This window comes from Peromyscus eremicus, chromosome 5, assembly GCF_949786415.1.
Source record: "Peromyscus eremicus chromosome 5, PerEre_H2_v1, whole genome shotgun sequence".
NCBI lineage: Eukaryota > Metazoa > Chordata > Mammalia > Rodentia > Cricetidae > Peromyscus > Peromyscus eremicus.
Window position 1 is genome coordinate 68,166,028 of NC_081420.1, and position 15,749 is coordinate 68,181,776.

At 37.0% G+C, this 15,749-nt stretch overlaps 1 protein-coding gene across 1 annotated transcript in view; it reads left to right on the forward strand.

The window, feature by feature from the left end:
* The window catches only part of Plxdc2 (plexin domain containing 2), a 394,952-nt gene that overhangs the window by 326,482 nt on the left and 52,721 nt on the right, over positions 1–15,749 (forward strand). The gene's annotated exons all lie outside the window — the stretch shown is intronic.

A 15,749-nucleotide genomic window follows, 5' to 3' on the forward strand; every position in this document is an offset into this window, starting at 1 on the left:
ACTTCTGGAAGTAGACTGTTCCTCAGTGTCTGTCTCAGTGGCCCTCCACCAAGGGGTTTGGACCTGCTTCCTCTCTTAAAGACACAGCGTTTCTTTGTGTTCCACCAAAATAGGAAAGTTAGATTCTAGCAAGGGAATGTTTGATTTCAGAAGAATTTGTTCACCCAAAAGTGAGGGTTTTTTTCCTCAGTTCTGTCTCTCTGGCTTTATTGAGGAAGGAAGCTGGAGTCTTTTCAGGTCTTGCCTTGCATTGTGTGGATTTTCCTTTATGCATTGTGTCACATCATTTTTAATAGGCACTTTAGAATAAAGGTAGAGGTATTAAAACATATTTATTGTAAACCTACTATGAAAAGTGATAAGGCAGTTCTTCACCTACATTATCTCATTTATTCCTTATAAGAGCCCAGCCAAGATAGATTTTATAGTCTCCATTTTCACAAAACTGCATCTCTCTGTTAACCATGTTAACATTCAGAGATCACCACAGCTAACAGAGCCAAAAACTGATTCCAGATTTGTGAGGGCAATTTTAATATTTATTATTTATTATTTTATTGTATGTATAAGAGTGTCTTGCACGTATAACTGTATACCATGTGAATGCAGTACCTGTGTAGGCCAGAGAAGAAGATTGAATCCCCTGGAACTTGAGTTACAGATGGTTGTTAGATGCCACATGGATTCTGATAAACAAACCCAGGGCATCGTACAAGAACAGTCAGTGCTTTTAACCATGGAGCCATTCATCCAGCCCCTCATGTATGCAACTTTAAAACTCCAACTCCTCCCATTAAGTTGTATTGTCCTGAGTTTTTGCAATAGACAAATAAGAATAACTGTGAAGACTATTGATGGTGAGAATTCTGTAGTGGACAACTGTTGATTGGAGTTCAAGTCAGGATTCTAATGCACACTCAAACAAGTGTCAGAGACCTTCACTATTTCCATTTATTTCTTCTCCCTGTGTAAGTCACAGAGAACAAGGCTGTATTTCCCCCTGAAATGCATGTTAAAACTGTTAATCAAATAGTTAATTATTAACTCATGGCTCATTGACTCAAGAGACTTTGGCTGCTTTATCTTGGAATGAGAGTAAACTATGCAATATAGACTATTTTTCTGTATTGATACTCTATATTAAATCAAATAATTCTATTTTGATATTCTATATTGATAGAATGCTTTTTCTCTTTGTAAATGATTCATTCATTCATTTGTTTGCTTGTTTGTTTATTTTTGTATTTATTTTACATTCTGGCCGCTTTTTACCCTCTCTTCTCTCCTCCCAGCCCTTCCTCCCACTACCCCTCTGTTCCCATTCCCCAATCCACTCATCCATTTCTGTTTATGAAAGGGCATGTCTCCTGTAAGTATTAATAAAACATGGCATATAAAGTTGCAGTAAAACTAAGCACTTCCCCATATATTAATGCTGGTAAGGAGACCCAGTATGAGGAGTAGGTTCCCAATAGCTATTAAAAGAGTCAGAGACAGCCCTGCTCCCACTGTTAGGAGTTCCACAAGAAGACCAAGCTACATGACTGTAACATATATGTAGAGTGCCTAGGTCAATCCCATGCAGGCTCCCTGGTTGTTGGTTCGGTCTCTGTGAGCCCCTATGAGCCCAGGTTAGTTGATAGAGTACTTTTTCTAATAGAATATTTTCTACTGTAATACATTTCTTTAGGTTATCCTAGCATGCCACTGTCTGCAGGATTCTATAAGTTATATATTTAGTTAAGTAGAAAAATAAAAGTATTTTATAATTCATAAATTTTATAATCATTTGTCCTCAAAGCTACAAAAGTGGTAGCTTTATTTTTTGGTATGATGTAATAATAAATATATTCTTTTCTAAAGTAAAAATATTTATTATTTGGGATGGAGAAAGAATTCAGTCAATAAAGTGCTCTTTGGCAAGCATAAGGACCTGAGTTTAACTTCCCCAAAGCCACATTAAAGTACCATGCATGGTGGCATACACTTTTAATCTTGGCACTTGGATAGAAGAGACAGGTGGATCCCTGAGACTTGCTGACCTAGCCAGCCCAGCCTACTTGACAAGTTCCAGGCTAGTGAGAGTCCCTGAATCAAAAAACAAAGTAGACAGCTCCAGAGGGACAATATCCAAGATTGTCCTCTGGCCTCCACTCTCATGGGTACACACATGTATGCACATCTATATACACATAAGCATGAAAATATTAGGTAACAATTCATTTACACATATACGGTTTGAAGAAATGAAATAAAACTTTTAAGTTATAAAAAAATCTTTTTCAATAAAAATATTTCAGCTTCTGATTATCATTTACCCATGAAAAGCTAAAATAGCTAACTCCAAATTGAAAATATTTCATAAATAAAGATTCAAATTGCTAAAACATATTTCGAGACAGACTCTGGTACTTGAAAAGCCATATTTTAGATCATTCACCAAAGAAATATTTTCTTCATAATACTGGAATAACCTGCTTGATTTTAATTGTTCGTCACTCCTAGTAAACTCAAACTTTACGTTCGCATTTCTAATTTAAAAATTCTCATTAGATAATCAATTTCCTGTCCTCCAGCTGTGTGCTGTGACCTTGCATAAAAACTGGAGTGGAGTAAAGGATGTTCTATGATTAAGGGACACTCTTCCTGGGAGAGAAACTTGCATGCTCTCAGAGAAGATAAAAGTAGTGTGTGGTGGTAACTCAGAGCAGAAGGCAAGCAACCAAAGTGATCTAGCTCCTATAGGCAAATGCTTGGAAGGAAGTTTACAAAAGACAATGGAAAAGGTCAATGAAAATGCCCTTTATTGTTTTGAGAGGTGTTTTAAAGTTTAAGGTCTCATCTAAGTCCCAACAAACACCTTCCTGAAAACCCTGGACCTGGTCATTTCTGGAGATAACTATATTGACAGGTGCACTATGCCTAAATGTTTGATCTCATTTAGGGATAGATATTAGTTCTTGGGTTTCAAAACTAGGAATACATATAACTTTTATTTCATTAGCATAATAGCTTATACTTCATATCCTACTTAAAAAGTATACCATCTACTTCTGTACATTTAACCCCCAGGACTGTTTAAGTTTCTTCCTGACCTTGTGCTTTGTGGATGTGTGTGCCAGTGTGTACATGTGACATGCAGATGGATGTTGCTACATGTGTGTGCACATACAAATAGAAGGCAGAGGACAATCTCAATGTGCTTAGTTTGAAGCAGGGTCTTGTATTGACCTGAAATGTGCCAAGTAGCCTAGACTAGCTCGCCAGTGAGGTCTAGAATCCCACTTGTCTCCACCTCTGGTGTCGCTGTGACTGAAATGGCAAGCACATGCTTCCACACCCAGCATTTCACCTGGGTTCCGGGAATGGAACTCAAGTTATAACGCTTGGGAGTCAAGTGCTTTCTTTATTGGCTGAACTGATGCCTCCTTTCTAGATTTAAATTAGTGCTTGTTAAATCATTGCTTCCCAACTTCTCAATAACATAATGGATAATATTTTTTTGTCTCTGAAGAGGATTAGTCTTAACTGTTCAATGAGTATCCTTTAATCTGGTGTAGTTGCTGTTTGTTTGTTCGGTTTGTTTGGTTTGTTTGTTTGTTTGTTTTTAACCATCCAGCTCAGAGCTGATCTTTTACTTTGTACTCTTATAAAAGAAGACCACAGGGCATGAAGCAACCAATGACTTGAGTGTTCCAGATATTGACTTTCTTAGGTTCTATTTTCTCCTTACTTTTAAAAATCAGTACCAATCTACATAGATTGGCAGTAGTGAGTGGCTGTTTGATCTTTTTGGTCATCATATTCAACTTTCCTCATAATGTATAGCATTAGTTGGTTTTTTTTGTTACACGCAGATTAATTAGTATTGAATTTTCATACCTCAATGGTTAAAACTCAAATGCAAATAAAAGGCAAAATTAAAACATAATCAAATAATAAATTTAGCACATGACTACATTACTGTAACAAATCGATGAATGTTATACGGCTCATGCCCACAATCACAGCACATGGGCCAAGACAGAATGGTTACAAGTTTAAGGTCACCTTGGGATACAGAAGCAAAACTGTGTCTCCAAAGAAGAAAAGAAATATTTAGTTAAATACATAGCACTGGTACTGATGATCATTTTGTATCTTGAAAGTTGAGGGGACATTTTGGGGAAAAAAACCAGTATATTTCATGATAACTAAAAATATATCACCCAGCTGAAGTAGAATACTAATTAAATATACCAATAAATATCATTTGCCAACATAAAATATACTGTTGGATCCCCAGTGGCATTCCTATTAAAACAGGGAATGAACCAAGACTGTGAGACCCAATATTATGTGACATTTCTAGTTAATGCACAGTGGTAAGAACATAAACAAGAGATAGGATTATTAGCAAGAGAAACAAGTTGTAATTTGTAAATAAAGGACCCGTTTACAAAACAATTACACAAATCAATAGCTCTCTGTATCAGAAATAGCCATTGAGACAATGCAATACTAAAACCTAAATAACAGCAAAAATAGTTAAACTAGTCTCCGTCAAATTTAATAACGTGTGGAATCTGCATAAGGGAAACACTGAAATGCTGACAAGCTGCTTAGATTCGACCTGGATACACTCTAATGTCTGAAAAGCTCGAATGTATTAAGACTTCAATTATTTCCACATCAATTCTGTCAAATGCACAAGGAGGCTATTATTTGGAACATCAGAGTACGATTATAAAAATCACAGAGAAGAAGAAATGAGACTGTTCTAGAAAATAAGAGTATTTGAAAATGTAAGCACTAGGCATGCTCTCTGTGTGTGTGTGGCCCTAGGCATCTTTCATATCTATTTTAAAGAAATAAATACTTTTAAAATGCAGGTCTTATTTCCTGTTATATATCAAAGTAAACTCAAGAGGGGTATAGAGAAATAAACTATACCAAAGAATTAAAATATTGAGATATTTAGTATAGAAAATATATATTTCTCTATGGAATTCATGTTTTGTATTAAACAGCAAATTACAGACACGTGAAATATGTAACAATTTGAAAGTCTTGGTTCATATCAATACAAAAAATGATTAGCAAAATGGAAGAAATAGTAGATAAAAATATGTAATCACCTGCCATATAGCATTTTACCTAAATGCAAAGGAATACAGTAAGTATTTGTAATGTTAGCTTTCCATAGAGAACTGGAATGTAACTCAGTTGAGTACTTGCATGTAGGTAGGTCAGTTCCCAAATATTTAAAAACAGACAAGCAGAAAACAAAATAAAAATAGATACAAAGACACAGATATTTTCATCTATACTTGAAATAATTTTATGGTCATAAAATGAAGTTTATCCTGTTATTAACCATTATTTCTTAAGAGGTCATTACAGACATGAAAACAATTACTAAATTACTACATGTAGAAAGGTGAGGTTAATATTGAGATAACAGTTTGATTACTATAAAGATATAAGTAAATATACTTTAATGACTGACTAAAAAATTAACTATATTAGCACTGAGACATGCTCAGTGTTACCTTTTTTTAAATTTATGTTACTTATTTTGGTTTTGGTTTTGGTTTGCTTGTTTTGTTTTTACAGGGTCTCACTATGTGTTCCTTCTGGAACTTTCTATGTAGACCAGGCTAGCATAGAACTCAGAATGACCCTTCTGCTTCTCTTTTTTTTTTTTTTTTTTTTTTTTGACTTTTCGAGACAGGGTTTCTCTGTGTAGTTTTGCGCCTTTCCTGGAACTCACTTGGTAGTCCAGGCTGGCCTTGAACTCACAGAGATCCACCTGGCTCTGCCTCCCGAGTGCTGGGATTAAAGGCGTGAGCCACCACCGCCCGGCGACCCTTCTGCTTCTACCTCTGAGTGTCGAGACTAAAGGCATGCATCACCACACCCATACCCATTTTCTGTAAATTACTAATAAAATGGCTAGTCAAAAGAGTTCATGGAATGATTATGAAGGAATGAATATTATTTAACATTTTAAAGTATTTGTTGGACAGTGTTTTTAAACTGGGCCTCTCTGTAGGACATGGGGAACATGGTACCAACTACTCAGTAGATTGCAACCAGCATGTAAAAAAAAAAAAAAAAGAATTAGAATGAAATAGAAAACATATCTGTGTTTCATGTGGACATTTGGAAACAGAAAAAAAAAATAATGCAAGTATACCTAGCATCAGTATATACACAGAAACTTGATTTAAAGTATATTTCTCATGTGATGTTTTAAAAAGTGTTTGAAAGTCTTCTGTGTTGGACGTTCTTTGTGTACATGTGTGTGCATGCCACAGGCTGATGCCAGACATCTTCCTCAATGGTTTTCCACCTGTGTTTAGAGACAGAGATTTTCACTAAATCTGAAGTTCACTGCTTAAATGGACTGGCTGAGCAGTAAGTCCAGGAGATCTGCCCGTCTCTGTCCCCATCCTCCTTTGAGTACTCCATTTTGACAGGAATAAAGATTCCGTAAAGTCCTTACTTTGCATTTGTAACCCTTTCTCATGCAGTTGACTGCCTACCTGAAATCCATTGACTTCTTCTTCACTATTTCTCTCTCTACTTGTTTAAAAAGAAAGGAAAAACAAAAAATAAACTCAATATCCAAGCAAAGTACTTGGAGTTATAAAATTATGAAAGACGGGACGCTTTGTAATGAAGGATCCTTGCACTCATTACACAGCCAAACTTGCATCATTTACCACTAAGCAGCTGTTTCACCGGGAGAATTGGCACTTCTGAGTTCAGTAGAGAACAGAGGTGCATGTTAAAATTATCAACCAAAACAATATTGAAGTCTTTTTCTCGGGTTATTTTCTTCAAATAGATTTTTTAACTATTTCCTAATGAAGAAATGTTTTATTCTTGGGTACCTCCTAAGCAGTACTTAAACATTTTTAATGATGCCATTTAACAAATCATTTAATATATAACCTAAATCAAATAACCCCAATTACTTTTATGTAAACACACTAGTAGTGAACGTCTGTGTGCCTTTTCTGACTCCTTTGCCCTAATCTGGGATTAGTGGATTGCTGCATATAAAACTGACTTTGTTTCCATGCATCATGATTTGAAGCACATTTCATTCAGCTCTCACACGTTCACCATTCTCTCAAGGCCCAGAAAATTCGAAATTGAGATGATTTTGCCACCGTGAGCAGTGGCTTTTAACCAGAATGCTTTATGAAAAGATTAACCTAACATCTAGATAAGCCTTAGTGTTGGTTCTTTCTGGTGTTAATTCTTGCCTGCTGTGAAACTCAAAAGAGTCTAGTCCTCAGCGGGTGACATGGGAATAAGAACTCCAGCATGAAAAGTCGATTGTGAAAATCTTTTCTTTCCCCCTGTGGAAAAACAGATCAGTGAAAGATAAATTAACAATGGCATGTTTCTTTAACAGTTCTTTGGAGGACAGGAATAATGTAGATTTCTGACTTAGCAGAATGGGAGGATGAATACCCCTGATATTGTTATGTTTGGCAAATATTTATTAGAGTTAATATATATTCAAGACCTGAAAAAAATTGAGCCTTAAATGTATGATATCTGTGTGTGTGTGTGTGTGTGTGTGTGTGTGTGTGTGTGTGTGTGTGTGTATGCACCATATATGAAGGACATCATCATAGATATCCAATATTAGGTGATTTCATCCCTATTTTCCATTGAACTTCTCACTTAGAGAAACTTTCCTCAATTCTGCAGAGAACTATACTTGTTTACACTGAATTATGATTTTGAGCTATAGTTAACACCACGAGCTTAATTCAAAGAAAATACTTAAGGCTTTGAAAAGGGAAGAGGACGAGAAAGAGCGGAAAGGGACAAGAAAGAGCAATGGGTTGCTGAATATGGTCACAGTGCCTTAAACACATGTATGAAAATGTAACAAACCTGATGCCCTACAGTTAATAATGCAGTTAAAAAATAAGTCACATTCTTATAGCATACAGCACATTCTTACATATCAAGGTGAAATTTCATAATTAGTCCTGAAATATTGTCAGCCTACTAAGGTGGTGATAGATTCATCTGTCATTCTGGCTTTCCAAGAGATGTGTGCCGTGAGTGCTTTAGGAATCATGTTTGTTGAGTTAAGAAGATGTTTGGGGGATAAAAATTTTATTACCACACCTAAGCCAATTAAGAATGGCAGGCACACCCCATAGAGAAAATGACATATCATTTATTTTACTAAATTTGATTTAAAAGTATTGATGATAAAGGTCAACATTTTAAATTTTATGAACTACTTTCCAAGCTTAAACATTCTAAGATTTCAAAAGAATAGTGTTTCTCATCACTTACCATCCACACCGTATTATGTACCTTACCCTGTGAGAGTTTGCTAGAAACAAAAATCACTGTACTTTATTAAGTCATCTAAACTGCTTTTGCTTCCCTAATGGGTGCATTAATAGTTGATTTCTGCCGGGCGGTGGTGGCGCACGCCTTTAATCCCAGCACTCGGGAGGCAGAGCCAGGTGGATCTCTGTGCGTTCGAGGCCAGCCTGGGCTACCAAGTGAGTTCCAGGAAAGGCGCAAAGCTACACAGAGAAACCCTGTCTCGAAAAACCAAAAAAAAAAAAAAAAAAAAATAGTTGATTTCTACCAACAGTATAGACTCCCCTTGCAAAAGTAATCCTATTCATGAAACTATTTTTAAGTGAGATGAACATGAAATATGTTGAGGTTTATACTTGATCTTTTGGTTTGATAGATGCTGCAAGCAAGGGGAACATTGCTTTCTGGGCTGCCTTGCTAGTAGAGTTCTTTTAGCATGTCTTGGAAGAACCATTTAAATCAACACCTCATTGAAACTGAGTGAAAAGGGGGAAGTAATATGAAGTGTAGTTCTCTAGCAAATCGGAACTAGGCGATGCTAAGAGGAGAGTAACTTGGAAATACAAACAATGGGAACACTTGCTTAAGGTTCCTCAAAATGAATATTTGAAGAATATTTTCCAAACTGTGTAGTCTCAGTTTTCAAATAGTAAGAAAAATTGGGCCCACGTGCAAAATCAACTTTGATTTCTCCCACGATAGTCTATGGTGCTAAATCTTCCATGTGATAAGATTTTTATACTATTAACTATATACTGTATAAAATATGCATTCCACAGTAATGTGAAATATAGGATAAATTCTTAAGTACTTTATCAGTTTTGTCTGTGAGAAGAAATTCTATTCACAAGTGTCTGCTTTCCTGCTTGCCTACCACATTGATACTACTCAAGTATTAAAAACAGCATTTTCTAGAACATTACCATAAAAGCAAGTCTTTTGCATTTTGTGATTATTTCATGTCTCCCACTTCTTTCATAGATAAGGAAATAAACTTAGAAAAGAAAAATAACAAAATTCCAATCACATGAGAAGAGCAGTACTGTGGTTTTTGCTGCATAAGCCACTACTAAAGTTAATAGGGTATTGCATAGTTTTTAAATCATTAAGTACATTTCAAATGTTTTCAGTCTAAAACGTAAGTATATGAGGTGCTAGATAAATGTTAGTTAATTTAACTGAATTAATCCATATTGTGACATCATTTCATTTCAAATGAACACATATAGTGTGTGTGTGTGTGTGTGTGTGTGTGTGTGTGTAGTTGAATGCCTGCTTTATGGTAAAATTGTGGAATATCTTAGTTGTTTTTAGTACCTAAGTACTATCTTGGTAGTGGATACACAGCAAAGCTGACAACTTAAGAAAAAAATTCCGATTGTCACAATACAATACAATCTTTTTTTTTTTTAAGTAAGGGAAATTGTGGGGTGGAGAAATGGCTCAGTAGTTGAGAGTGCTTGCTGCTACCGGGGAGGATCCAAGTTCAGTTCCCAGCAGCTAAGTCAAGAAGCTCAGAATTGCTTCTAACTCCAGCTCCAGCCCCAGGGAGCTTTGACATCTCTAACCCCCACAGGCACTTACAGTCAGTGTTCATGGACATACGTGCAGGCCTGCACACATACAAAAATAAATGAATCTTTTTAAAAAATAGAGAAGAAAATATAACAGAAAAAAAATTCTAATTCAAGCACCTTCCTTTTAATCATGTTTCCTCAAAAGCCTTATGTGACAAATTTGAACACAGCTGGTTGTAACATAGATTCTTGGACTTGGTATTGGGGCCTTCCAAGGATGATTTGCAGAAGGATGTCTCTCTGAGCAGAGAGAAGGCTTGCATTTTGGATTGACTAATTGGGTGTTGCAGACCTCTGCATTGTGAAATAACATAGCAATAGCAGCCAAAAGACAAGCTGTTTGCTTCTGTTGGATGTGATAAGCACGAAGGTAGGTCGTATTAGGTGGGTTGTAGAAGTGGACATTGCTTCTGGTCACAGCCTACAGGGAAGCAGTAGTTTATGAATGTCAGAGTAATGAAGGGAGATGCTTGCTTACCGTAAAAATTACTGAGCTCCAGTTGCCAGAGAATCTTGCTCAGTTCAGTCAGTTAGCAGGCATCACAGATTAGCACTGTTAAAATGTTGGAAAATCAATATACTGAGACATGCCATGGCCAAGGTCACTCTTTGTGGGATTGTGTTGAGGACGAGGAGTTAAAAAGCATCTCAGTGGAGACAGCAAAGTCTTCCCCAGAGTGCTTCCTTTTTATTTTCATAGAGTTTAGAAATAATAAAAATTTATATAGCATATATGTACTTGCTCACCAATTGCTGTTAGGTACTATTTAGATCAGTAATTTTAAAAGAAAATAAGGAAAGAAAACCTCAGTTTTACTCATTTTCCATGAGTTATGTCTGTATATACATATGTATCATATAAGTTCAGGTACATGTGCACATGGCTGCACACATGAATGTAGAGACCGAGATTGGTGTTGAACATCTTTCTTAATCCCTCTTTTACTGTTTGAAACATCATCTAACAGATTCAGCTAGACAAGCCAACCACCAAGCCTCAGGGATTGTTTTTAATACGGAAATAATAACTTTTGAGCGGACACACACCGAAACAGACAACTGAAGAAAACTGAATGCCAATTTGTCATAAAACAATAGAGCATTTAGAAAAATAAGCAAAAATGTGTATAAGGCAAATTTTAACTCTTGCCTTTCGTTTTAATCATGTTTTCTTCAGCTGTCTGTGGGTCAGTCTAACCCAATCTCTACTTCCCTGGCTCCGTGACTAAGGGTTCATCCTGCTTTGCCCCACTGTTTTCCATACATGCTGGGTACCTAAACTCAGGTCCTCACACTTGATTGGAAATCCCTTAATGCACGGAGCCACCTCCCTGGTTCTAGTTTTGCTCATTTCCAAAGCAAATTGTATTTGCTTTGTCATCTTCAGTTCTTGCCGCCTTCCAAAAACTATAGAAAATTACTAGGCAATGAATTGTGAATAAATAAACAAGTGAGTTAGTTAATTGACTTCACATAGAACTTAATTTCACACAATATAACTTGAGGATTGTTTAATCAATCAAGGAAACTGTGTGTTCCTATTTTTCCCTGGTAAATTTAACAAATTAAGTGACTAATTTTTCTAAGTTAGGATCTTAGCCAGTGACACAATTGTAAGATTTGGTACAATTTTATTATAAATTATGTAAGTATATCCAAGTGATACTTTTAAGTGAGAGTATATGAAAACAAACTTTATTTAAAAATTATCTGTTGTGTTTAATTACTGGTGGTGAAGTGACTCCTCAAAATTTTTTTGGCAAAAAAAAAAAAAAAAAAAAAAAAAAAAAGGTTTATTCACACCTACCAAAAAATGAGTATCAACACATTCTTTAATGTTTAAAGGGGGACAGATAAAAAGAAGATGCCACAGTCATCTCACTAGCCCAGAAATAAATAGACCCCACATCCCACAGTGTCACTGGGCAGCAGCAATAGTTGCAGGCACCTGGAGATCCCCTGCATCAGGATGCCAGAGCCCACGTGGACAATGACGACACACCCTCGAGCTTGTTCAATGCAGGTGTTTGGTGTAATGCAGCCAGGCTTCAATGGGTCAATCTTCCAATGGGTCAGTCTGGAGGAAATGATAAATACGGTCTGTCTTGTTGACAGGAACGTTGTTTTCACATTCCATTTGAATTAAATTATGCTCTTTCAGGCAGAGCTTTGTCTCTGGTGAGGATTCTTAGAAAAAGCCATCATGTGAACTCATTGCACCACAAAGAGCAAAAGGAAGGTTACAAATTAAAACCATAAGGAATATTAAATAAAAATTGGATGACATATTTATTTTGCTAAGTCAATAAATTCCTGTTAGATTAAAATATATCACCACATTCTTAACTATAAATATATATTCAATTATTAAAATTAAGGGGAAGTATAAATATCCTTAATACCAATAGACTGTCAAAGCTAATTTGAATTTCGATACAAAAAAAGCTTGTCAGAGTCAGATATATTAGATATAATCAGTATAAGATTCTGACTTAAATTTAATATGATCTCAATCAAATTTAAAAATTAAGTCATGAGTAAATAGGGTTTGGTAGATGACTCAGTGGGTAAGAACACTTGTTACACAAGTTTAAGGGTCTGAGTTTAAATCCTCAAAATTCTTTTTTTCTTTGTTTCTTTTCTTTATTAAGAAATTTTTTATTCATATTACATACCAACCACAGATTCTCCCTCTCATCCCTCCTCCCACTCCCCCCCAGCCTTCTCCCTGCATCCTGTCCTCTGAAAAGATAAGGCCTCCCATGGGGAGTCAGCAAAGCCTGGTATATTCAGTTGAGGCCGCTCCAAGCCCCTCCCCACCACATCAAGGCTGTACTAGGTGTCCCACCATAGGTAATGGGCTCCAAAAAGCCAACTCATGTATCAGGGATAGATCCTGATCCCACTGCCAAGGGGCCCTTATATGGACGAAGCTGTCTGTTTTATACAGAGGACCTAGTCCAGTCCCATGCAGGCTCCTATGAACTAAAGTTCATGACTTCCCACTAGCTTGGTTAGGTTGTATCTGTAGATTTTCCCATCATGACCTTGATGCCCCTTGCTCATAGAATCCCTCTTCCCTCTCTTCAACTGGACTCCTGGAGCTCATCCTGATGCTTGGCTGTGGATCTCTGCATCTGCTTCCATCAGTTACTGGATGAAGGCCAGCTCAGGCATCCTCTCCACTATGGCTAGTAGTCTAAGCTTGGGTCATCCATGTGGATTCCTGAGAACTTCCTTTGCACTAGATTTCTCCTTATCTCCATGATGTCTCCCTCTGTCAAGATACCTTTTTCATTGCTTTCCTACTCTGTCCCTGTTCCAGCTGGACCATCTCATTCCCTTATGTTCTCATCCCCCACCCCTACCCTCTATTGTTTCCCCCTTTACCCCCAGGTTACTCAGAAGAGCCCATCTATTTCCCTTTCCCAGGGCAATCCATGAATCCCTCTTAGGGTCCTCCTTGTTAGCTAGCTTCTCTGGCACTGTAGATTGTAGTCTGGTTATCCTTTGCTTTACAACTAGTATCCACTTATGAGTGCATACATACCATGTTTGTGTTTCTGAATCTGAGTTACCTCATTCAGGATGATATTTTCTAGTTTCATCCATTTGCCTACAAATTTCATGATGTCATTGCCTTTTTACTCCTGAGTAGTACTCCATTGTGTAAATGCACCACATTTTTTTTTATCCATTCTTCAATTGAGGGGCATCTAAGTTGTTTCCAAGTTCTGGCTATTATGAATAACGCTGCTATGAACATAGTTGTGCAAGTATTGTTGTAGTATGATTGAGCATTCCTTAGGTATATGCCAAAGAATGGTATCATTTGGGTCTTGAGGTAGATTGATTCCCAATTTTCTAAGAAACCTCCATACTGATTTCCAAAGTGGCTGTACAAGTTTGCACTCCCACCAACAGCGTAGGAGTGTTCCTTTTGTTCCACATCCTCTCCAACATAGGCTGTCATTAGTATTTTTGATCTTAGCCATTCTGGAAATAATGGAAAAAAGAAATAATGGAAAAAAGAAAGCATCTTCAACAAATGGTATGGTATAACTGGATGTCAACATATAGAAGATTGCAAACAGATTCATATCTATTGCCATGCATAAAACTCAATCCAAGTGGATCAAAGACCTCAACATAAATCCAGTTACCCTGAACCTGATAGAAGAGAAAGATGCTTTCTTTTTTCCATTATACAATTTTGACTTCTTTGTCCAAAATCAGGTGTTCATATGTGTGTGATCAAATCCCCCAAATTCTTGACAAGAGCTGAGTATAGTCACTTATGCACCTGAAACCCTAGTGCTTTGGGAGGCTGGAAGTAGAGAATTGATTGGTGGCTTGATGGCCACCAGCCTAGTTACAGGTTCAGTGAGAAACTTTGTTTGAAGAGAATAGGTCACAGAGTAATAGAACAGGACAACTGACAACCTCCTCCTGTGAGACCCAGGCATGCCATGCACAACCACTAGCGTGCATGGATATATGCTACACATACACTCATTCACACACACACACACACACACACACACACGCACACGCACACGCACACGCACGCGCATGCGCACACGCACGCACACACATGCGCGCGCACACACACGCACACGCACATACACACACACTCACAAACACACATCCCAAAGTAAAATTGTTAAAAAAGATAAAGGTAAATGAACTGTTTTATGAAGGAGAAAAGCTGAAAAATAAAATAATTGGCCACAGCACTTATGAAGCTTCATTGGGGGCATGCTCTTGGTTAAAACTACTGGGTCTTAAAAATGAATGTGCTGTGAAGGTTAGATAAAATAGACAGGAAAATATTCCCATTGAAGAAAAGACGGAACAATATTTTATTGATGTGGTGCTTGCCAAATCAGACGATTTTTTGGAGTGACCTAATCATGCATAGCTGAAGATTTCCCCAAAACATACTCAAGATCCCTGGAGAGACTCACATGGTGCAAAAATCTGTTATGCTCAAAGTTGTCATTTATTATAGGTAAAGAAAATGAATCAAAAGTAGGATTGGGAAAAGATTCATAGGACATCGCCCAACAGACCTTGTGAGACCAGGCATTAGCTTCCAGCTGTTTTCTTTTGGCAGCAATGTGTGACAACGGGAATGTTGTCAACCAAGGAGCTCAGCCTGCTTGGCCTTCCAGGGTTCTCATAGAGGATCAGGCCTGCAGGGACAGAATATGCCTGCTTTCATCTTATTTGTATCTCAGGCTCCAGGTCTCCAAAAAAATCAACCTATTCAGAATGGAACAGGGATCTATCTTGGAATAAACTCTGACATTCACAATAAGTCATGTTTTCAGGGTAGTCTATCCTATATAGTCTAAGAGTTAAGATCACCCTACTATCAAGCAGGTTTTTTACCAGGGTTTAAAGCAAAGTTCTCAACCTATGGGTCACAACCCTTTTGTGGGACAAACAACCCTTTCACAAGGGTTACATATCAGATAGCGTTGCTGCCAGATATTTACATTACAACTCATAAAAGTAACAAAATTACAGTTATGAAGTAGCCACAAAAATGATTTTATGGTTGGGTGTTACCATGACATGGGGAACTGTATTTAAAACGTCTCAGCATTGGAAAGGTTGAGAACCACTGGCTTAAAGGTTATCCCCTGGAAGCTGTTTGAAGACTTCAAAACCTCTGAGTTTACTACACAATCAAGAGTTTACAAGATGGAGATACGTAAATAAATGAACGAGAAATCTTTCTAAAATGATGACTATAAATGATTTGTATGCATTTCTTTAGTGATTAACTGGGAAAATGAGGGATAGAAGTCCAACATT